Source organism: Ruditapes philippinarum, unplaced genomic scaffold, assembly GCF_026571515.1.
Source record: "Ruditapes philippinarum isolate M1 unplaced genomic scaffold, ASM2657151v2 ctg13080_1_1_1_1, whole genome shotgun sequence".
NCBI lineage: Eukaryota > Metazoa > Mollusca > Bivalvia > Venerida > Veneridae > Ruditapes > Ruditapes philippinarum.
Genome location: NW_026860396.1, coordinates 10613 through 20598, shown reverse-complemented (window position 1 = coordinate 20598; position 9986 = coordinate 10613). Strand labels below are relative to the sequence as shown.

The window sequence follows — 9986 nt, the reverse complement described above, 5'->3', positions numbered from 1 at the left end:
CTAGCTCTTTCGGTTTTCTAAAAGAAGATATTTTAAGATTTTTCTTTCGGTTGCCATGGCAACCAAAGTTCTACTTAGAATTAAATTCTTCGAACAATTTTTGAAGTTGAGTTCCAAAGGAACATTTCTTTGATATTTGAATGACATTGGCTTAGTGGTTTATAAGAAGATGTCGTTTAAAGTAAAAGCTTACGGACGGATGCCAGACGGACGAAAAGCTATCACAAAAACTCATCATGTCACTTTGTGACAGGTGAGCTAAAAAGAAAAAAATACAAATACATTATGTACCATGCTTTATTATGACTACAATGTATGCAGACACATTCAATGACAATTTTTAAGCATACTCACTATATTTGTACATTCTTAGTGCTTAATGCCATAACCTAGAGAATTAAATATTTTATGACATAACCTGAATACTTTACTATTTTATGACATTACCTGAATACTTTACTATTTTATGAAATAAACTGCATACTTTACTATTTTGTGACATATCCTGCAAACTTTACTATTTAATGGCATTATAAACCTGCATACTTTTTTCTATGGCATAGTCTGCAGGTTTTCAATATTCTATGACTTACAATTTTATGACAAAACCTGCAGATTTCACTTTTTTTACACAACCTGTATTCTTTACTATTTTTTGAAAAAAACTTTCAGACTTTACTTTCTATGAAAATAATCTACAGACATAATTTTTAATGGCATAACCTGCAGGCTTCAAATATTTTATGACATGGCCTGTGTAATTTACAATTTTTTATAGAAACTTAGCATACAATACAGAGAAAACACTGAAGATATCACATGTAGTTTGTAACCACTGGTATAATTTGTATAACGTCACATGTGATGTCATATACTATGGGTAAATGCTTAACACACTTGAAATACTGTATATTTATTTAAAGGTACTGTATATTTGCATTTTATCAGACTTGTCGATATGTTATACGGAACAATTTTCTTGTTGCAGTTCTGTTTGATAATGACGGTGTTTCTATCTTACACGTTAACGTTATGTCTCATTCTTACATTAACTTAGATTAAACTTAATAAATTCAGTTTGATAGTGTAAAAAGCTATAAGCTTATTGAAACACTCTCGAATCCATTCCTGGAACCAACCAGTACTAAGCAGTGAGTTTTTTGTTCAGGGAAACATGTAATTTAATGGATTGCTCCTGACGGGGTTTGAACCCACACGGCCAGCAATCTTTATATGACTAGTCCGATCGTTAACCACTCGGCCACATTGCATTCTCACATGAGTACAGTGCATATATTCTAAATATATTAATTTATTTTATGACAGCTGAGTCTTTGCTTAATAAGGCAAGAGGGCCGTGATGGATCTGAAATCGCTCACCTGAATATAGAAATTATCCATGACAAGGAACAAGTTATATTGTTAACTATAACAAACAAAAATAGATATAAATCTAAATCTTAAACTGATATAACAAAGTTCATATTTGGATCTGAAATAGTGCATGTGTAAAAACTTTACTGGTTGCCAAAAGATGTGTACATATAAAGGAAATCAACGAGGGCAATTTTTACCTCAGGGCTTTAACAAAGATTTGAACAAAGATGGTAGACACTCACTAGAAGATGTTTCATGCTTAATATCTAAGCTCTAGAGTCTAGCAATTTTTGTGTGTGTTTTTTAAAAGAAGACTTTTTAAGTTTTTAAATTTACATATAAGGAAAATCAATCATCCCCCAGGGTGGGGCAAATTTTGACCCCGGTGCTTTTATTTAAACAAACTTTGTAGGCACCCATTTGAAGATTGTTCATGCTAAATATATCAGCTCTAGGACCCTGGAGCTTTTTTAAGACCTTTTCAAGACCTATATACGTATAAGGAAAATCAATGATCCCCCGTGGCCTGCTAATTTTGTCCCAAGGAATTTTATTTGAACAGACTTGATAGACACTCACTAGAAGATGTTTCATGCTTAATATCTGAGCTCTAGCTCTTTGGATTCTTTAAAAGAATATTTCTAAGTTTGTTTCGTTTAGTTGCCATGACAACCAGAGTTCTGCATGAAATTAAAGTGTCTGACCAATTTTTAAAGTGACCACCAAAGGAACATTCCTGTGAAGTTAAGATGAAATTGGCTTAGCGGTTTATGAGGAGATGTCGTTAAAAGTAAAAGTTTACGGACGGACACCAGACGAATTGTGATCACAAAAGCTTACCTTGTCACTTTGTGACAGGTGAGCTAAAAATAGTGGGAAGTAAATTTTCAACAAGTTTTATACCCTCAACTAGTTCTGTAAGAGAGGGGACAACAAATAATACACTAATCAATTCTGTACATTTTTTTATTATACATCATACATATACATTATACAAGTCATACATATATGCTAACCTATCAAACAAATATATTTTAATTTCTTAAAGTATTTCAATAATAACAAAACCAGCAGAATAACAATGCTCTCATAAAGGTTCTATGACAGATCTAAATGTTATATATTGCCTACACTTTGTTGACCTTTCTCTATGCTGATATACATGTCACCATTGTTGGATAAATTCAATAAATATGGATCTGGTGCATCCATACTGAATTTAATTTTTTTAACCTTATAAAATACATAATGTTCTAGACATGTTATTTATTATACAAAATGTTGGTCAACCACTGCCTGATATCCTCTTATAATTTTTCAATAAAACCAGCTACTTATAATAAACTTAAAAAGTGCTATATAAAATGAATAAAATTGTTTCGAAAAGTTTAGTTCTCTAAGACAAGTTTTATTGATGCTAACAAAATAGCTGAATAATGTCTTCCATAAACATTTCAAGTTTTAAACAGTCATGTTTAATATATATGTATATGTACAATTGACATATTCCAGCATGAACTTATCTTAACTTCATACAGAATTGTTTAAGTATAAACATGGCCAATATAGTTTTGTCATCATGAGGATTACAAATATAAGCATAAAATACACATAAATTAAAATACCTAGTAAACAATTTATAACATAATTTTCATGTTATCATACCTAGTAAACAATTCACAACATGATTTTCATGTTATCATACCTAGTAAACAATTCATAACATGATTTTCATGTTATCATACCTAGTAAACAATTCATAACATGATTTTCATGTTATCATACCTAGTAAACAATTCATAACATGATTTTCATGTTATCATAATTATGTTAACTATTAGAGGTGTAACGATTCATCGATGCATCGATACATCGCGATCTGCCCTGTCCTCGATGTATGCATCGTAATGAATTTATAAATTCCAATATATCAGGATGCAATACATATTTTACCACCCAATTCATCGATATAGCGGCAAAGTAGCGCAATACACTAATAGTTATGGTATAATGAAAAATACCTTTAATCCTTTAGTAAAAAATAAAAATCCTTAAGTAATAAGTAATGTAAATTGTTGAAAGATCAAAACTTGAAAATAAGTTATAATAACAAGTTGTAGATTTTATTGTTTTGTTATTGTAAAAGTTTTATATAACATTCGTTAATATTATGCTGTGAATAAATGACCAGGTTTTTTATATAGATAAAGTCTGAAAGTCAGTATTGTGATACGTATTGCATCGAAACATAAAAATAGCAATATGCATCGGATTTTATCAAAGTATGCAATACATATCGTGAATCGCATCGTTTGGAAATACAAGTATTGTGATATGTATCGTGACAGAAAAAAATGGCAATGCACAGCCCCATTAACTATGATACTATATAAATGAATTAATTTACCCTATCATATACATTTAAAGTTTAAAGGCACATTACGCCTCAGAAATGAATATATTTTTATTTATTTTTTTTTTGTAAAAAAGGGCAAATATGTGTTTTATAATGTTGTAATAATAGATTTACAACAAGTGATATTCTTATCGCGTGGCAAAAAAATGAGTTTGAAAAGAAAATAATTATGATTTGTGTAGCAAAATGTCAACAAAATGGTTATTTAACACCCATATTAAATACTTATTCATCATAACTGTACTGTACTGCAAAGACAACAACAAATGGCTCTGATAATGAGAAATTCTTTGGATAACAAATTCGGAAAGCTTTTGAAAAATATAAGTGATTGCATTTTTAAGGCTTAATGGGCCTTTAAAACAAATAGGTACAACAATTTAAAATGTATGTATAGTGTCATGTCACATAACATAACTTGTTATAAAATAATATAATCTTATTTTCATAAAAGGATTGCAATAGCTTGTGATTATACAATTAACAATATTAAAGAAACTCCACTGAGGTTTATCAGCCTCAAAACATAACATTCTAATTTTCACATAAATAAACATGAGTACTTTAAACAGAAATATAAATTAAATATAACTAAGAAATATACAAGAAATACATTAAAAATTGTATGTTTGTGCTATTCTCAGTCCGATTTGATTGAAAAGCGTTTGAACATTTTTCAATTTTGGGTCATTTTTCACTATTATAATAATAATTCTGGAAAAAGGGAGCGAGCTAATGATCTGAAATTTTGCTTATAGGTTATTAGTATAGATCTACATCAAATGGAGTAATAATCTCAAAAAAATTATTTCCAGTCCCGGCATGTCAAGAATTCTCAGTGGAGTCCCTTTGGCATGTAATATTATGTACTATATACATTCAATCAGAATTTCATGTAACAAACAGACATGTGTAAAATATGTTTATATATAACATATCTTAATCTTGGTATATACTAAACATCAGCAAGCAAAAAAAAAGCTGACATACCTTTAATAAGATGTAGTTATATCATTACTGTCTGAAAGCATAAAACTACATTTTAGCATCGTCCGAACCCATACATACAGATTTGACTGAACTACATTCATCACGAATGAAGTGTATACACAACGAGTATGCATACTAGGTTACCCTGGATGCATTTTAAAAAACAAGATTTCAACATACAGTTTGGGTAATTTCATGTAACATATGTTTTACAATACATGTAAACTAACATATCAAAATTATGTTAACATCAGCAGAAATATAACTTATCTATACATAATTATAATGTTATAATTTCTTGGTACTAAAATATGACAAATTGTTTAATTAAAAATTCTAATTCAACCGTTACAGAAATTATCTATGAAAACTAGAACTGCCACTATCATGGCGTGAATACCCCCGCATACCACTTTGTCAGAATCAACAGTGGCCATTTACAGCTCAAGGACAACCTCCCTGCCAAATCTGAGGTTACTAAGCCAGTGCATTGCTAAGTTATGTATTCTACATGCTTCAAATGTGAAAATGTCAAAATCAATACATTGCGGACAGGACATTCTTTAACAATTAAGAAGAAAAGCTTTTTTTTGTCAAGGTCCCTGTGACCTTTGACCCAGTGACCTCAAAATCAATAGGCGTCACCTTATAGTCATGATCAACATCCATGCCAAATATGAAGACTGTGGGTCATAAATGGGTGGACAAACTTTTTGAAGTCAAAGTCCCAGTGACCTCAAAATCAAAAGGGGTCATCTACTAATCATGATCAACATCCATGCCAAAAATGAAGACTGTGGGTCCAAAGGAATCTAAAGTTATTGGGCAGACAAACTTTTTGAAGTCAAAGTCCCTGTGACCTTGACCTTTGACCTGGTGACCTTAAAATCAATAGGGGTCATCTACTAATCATGACTAACCTCCATTCCAAATATGAAGACTGTGGGTCAAAGAAATCTTAAGTTATTGGGCGGACAAGCTTTTTGAAGTCAAGGCCCCTGTGACCTTGACCTTTGACCTGGTGACCTCAAAATCAATAGGGGTCATCTACTAATCATGACTAACCTCCATTCCAAATATGAAGACTGTGGGTCAAAGGAATCTTAAGTTATTGGGCGGACAAGCTTTTTGGAGTCGAGGCCCCTGTGACCTTGACCTTTGACCTGGTGACCTCAAAATCAATAGGGGTCATCTACTAATCATGACTAACCTCCATGCCAAATATGAAGACTATGGGTCAAAGGAATCTTAAGTTATAGGGCGGACAAGCTTTTTGAAGTCAAGGCCCCTGTGACCTTGACCTTTGACCTGGTGACCTCAAAGTCAATAGGGGTCATCTACTGATCATGACTAACCTCCATGCCAAATATGAAGACTGTGGGTCAAAGGAATCTTAAGTTATTGGTCGGACAAGCTTTTTGAAGTCAAGGCCCCTGTGACCTTGACCTTTGACCTAGTGACCTCAAAATCAATAAGGGGTCATCTACTAATCATGACTAACCTCCATGCCAAATATGACGACTGTAGGTCAAAGGAATCTTAAGTTATTTGGCGGACAAGCTTTTTGAAGTCAAGGCCCCTGTGACCTTGACCTTTGACCTAGTGACCTCAAAATCAATAGGGGTCATCTACTAATCATGACTAACCTCCATGCCAAATATGAAGACTAAGGGTCAAAGGAATCTTAAGTTATTGGGCGGACAAGAAAAAACCGACGGACGGCCGGACGGACGGCCGGACGGACGGACATACCAAAATTTGATGTTTATGAGGCAAATGAGCTCATAAACACCACCTGGACCAACGTCCATAAGCAAAATAAGCTCATAAAAACAAAAAATAGCTCTTAATTTTAAATTTTATGAGTTTATGTTCTTTATTTAACTACGGAATGAAGCTCATAATAATCAAATGTTGGCTCGGACGGACGGACGGCCGGACGGACGGCCGGACGGACAAGCTGATTCCAGTATACCCCCCTTACAACTTTGTTGTGCGGGGGTATAATAAACATTTAATAGCATATAAACATATAAAACATGGCTGTCTGTGTGAGAGAGCATATTGGCATCCAAGAGCTGGTATATATCCCTCAGGTATAGCTGAGACTTGTATATATATCCATGAGGGGCAACTGAGAACTGACTTATGATGAAAACTGGAATACATTCCCCCCACTGGGGGTAACCGAGAATTTATATATATCCCCCAAGGGGCAGTCAAGAACAGGTATATATCCCTGAGAACTGACTTATGCCGAGAACTTATCCGAGGGGTAGCTGAGAACTTCTTTGTATCCTCGTGGGGCACCTGTGAACTTGTATATATTCCTAAGGGACACCTGTGAACATATCCCCAAGGGGCAGCTGAGAACTGGTATATATCCCTAAGGGACAGCTGAGAACTGGTATATATCCCCATGGGACAGCTGAGAACTGGTATATATCCCCAAGGGGCAGCTGAGAACTGGTATATATCCCTAAGGGACAGCTGAGAACTGGTATATATCCCTGAGGGACAGCTGTGAACTTGAACATATCCCAAAGGGGCAGCTGAGAACTGGTATATATCCCCAAGGGACAGCTGAGAACTGGTATATATCCCTAAGGGGCAGCTGAGAACTGGTATATATCCCTGAGGGACAGCTGAGAAATGGTATATATCCCCAAGGGACAGCTGAGAACTGGTATATATCCCCAAGGGACAGCTGAGAACTGGTATATATCCCTGAGGGACAGCTGAGAATTGGTATATATCCCTGAGGGACAGCTGAGAAATGGTATATCTCCCCAAGGGGCAGCTGAGAACTGGTATATATCCCCAAGGGGCAGCTGAGAACTTGTATATATCCCCAAGGGGCAGCTGAGAACTGGTATGTATAAGGAAAATCAATGACCCCCCCCCCCCCTATTTTTGACCCCTGGGAATTTATTTGAATAAACTTGGTAGACACTGACTAGACAATGTTTCATGCTCTAGCTCTTTCAGTTTTTCTATAAGAAAATGTTTATGTTTTTTCTTTAGGTTGCCATGAGTTCTGTATGGAATTAAATTTTTTGAAGAATTTTTAAGTTGACTACCAAAGGAACATTCTTGTGAAGTTTTAATGAAACTGGCTTAGCGGTTTATGAGGAGATGTCGTTTAAAGTAAAATATTACGCCGGACGGACGCCGGTCAAAAAGTGATCACAATAGCTCACTATGTCACTTTGTGACAGGTGAGGCGAGCTAAAATTCATAATTATTTACATCTATGGTGTATAACATGTTTTGATTAAAAATTATGTTATACTGTCTATGTAGTTACAGTATATACTAGTACATATGAATTTACAGCAAGGTAAATCTATACTTGCCTAGTGTTTAAAATTATCATTCTAACATAAACAACTTAAAGGAGCTCCACTGAGGTCAAACAATAAAGAATAAAAATAGAAAAGCCAAAACTGATTAATCGGGATATTCAATAAGGGAAAAAATGATACTAAAGAAATATACTCGGAATAAAATTGAAAATCGATATTAATGAAGTGTAATTTTCAGACGGACTTTAGCTATAAACATTTAAACACTGTCGACAGGACATTGTGCTTGACTATCCACAGTGATGGATAATGCAGAATTTTCTAACTTCAAAAAGGGAAATAATTCTGTCAAATATCTATGTGCTCGGACAGAGACTTCCTATTACTCTCATATATGTGTGTGAAGTTCTAATCCACTCTTATACGTTAAAACTTAACCAAGATTTTTTAAGTCGTAAAAGGGGAATAAATATGAGGAAAAAAATATCAGTGGTATGGGATTTGTGTTAGTCATGTTAAAGAACAAGAATGTCAATTGAAATTTTCATTCAGTAGTTTTTTAGATACCAACTTGCACACATAAAAGTAACCTAAGTTTGACACCAATGCGGTAAGTACTATTATAGCATTAGCTATTCATTGAATAGCCGAGCTAAAATGATTACTAGTATTTTGGAAAAACAAAGTGAGCAAATAATCTGAAATTTTGCATACAAATTTTATACATGAAAAATAATATATCTTCTTCAAATAGTATGAAACCTCAACAACATAACTCCCGTCCTATCATGTCAAGAAATTAAGAAAATATAATCCTCAGTGGAATCCCTTTAACGCTTTGAGTAAATACTGACTAATAGTATTAACTTGTACACATTTATCGTTTTGCATAATTTAATTTTTATTACTTTTTTCAATCTTTACAATATAAAACAATCAAAAGAAGGAAAATCTAAAATATAAAAAGTAAATGGTCCTCACCTTAATGAAATAAATTATGTATAACATTCCATTGTCCTATATATCATCTAACAGGTATTAAAATTTTCCATTCCTCTATAGCATATAATCCTATACTAGTATATCATATCACAGGTAATAAAATATACTGTTCCCATGATCTATATATCATATAACTGGTATTAATATAGACCATTCAATTATCCTATATATAACTGGTATTTATATATACCATTATCTTATCCTATATATCATAAAACTGGTATTTATATAAACCAAACACTTGTCCTATATATCATCTAACAGGTATTTACATACATATATACCATTACCTTGTCCTATATATCATATAACTGACATTTATAAATAATTCAATTGTCTAAATATTGTATAACATGTATTTATATATAACATTCCTTTGTCTTACATAACATATAACTGGTATTCATTTATACCATTCCATTTTCCCTTATATATTATAACTGGTATTGATATATACCATTAATTTTCCTTTACACATTTAACATATAACTGGTATTTTTATTTTTATTTTTTATATACCAAACACTTGTTCCATATATCATATAACTGGTATTGATATATACCATTCCCTTGTACTTTATATCATATAACCTGTATTTACATATACCATATTCAGTTGTCCTAAAAATCATATAACTGGTATTTATATATATCATTCATGTGTCCTATATATCATATAACCGGTATATACCATTCCTTCATTATATATATTTATCTTATACTTCTTCTGACCATGTTAATTACATTAAACATCATTTATGATATTTACTTATTAATTCATTTACTTGTTTATTTACAAATCTATGCATGCATTTATAATTAGAACATTAATTTTTTCAAATGATATTATTTTCACAAACTATCCCTGATCTTTGAAAAATAACCTTTACCTATAT

At 32.7% G+C, this 9986-nt stretch overlaps 1 long non-coding RNA gene across 1 annotated transcript; it reads right to left on the bottom strand.

Moving 5' to 3' along the window:
- Window positions 1-2365: 2365 nt before the first annotated feature.
- On the bottom strand, window positions 2366-9360 carry LOC132759924 (uncharacterized). Its single transcript, XR_009629788.1, has 2 exons — window positions 5644-9360; window positions 2366-5518 (listed from the first exon to the last, which is right to left on the bottom strand). It is a non-coding gene; the product is annotated as an uncharacterized LOC132759924 (long non-coding RNA).
- Between the last annotated feature and the right edge of the window lie 626 nt (window positions 9361-9986).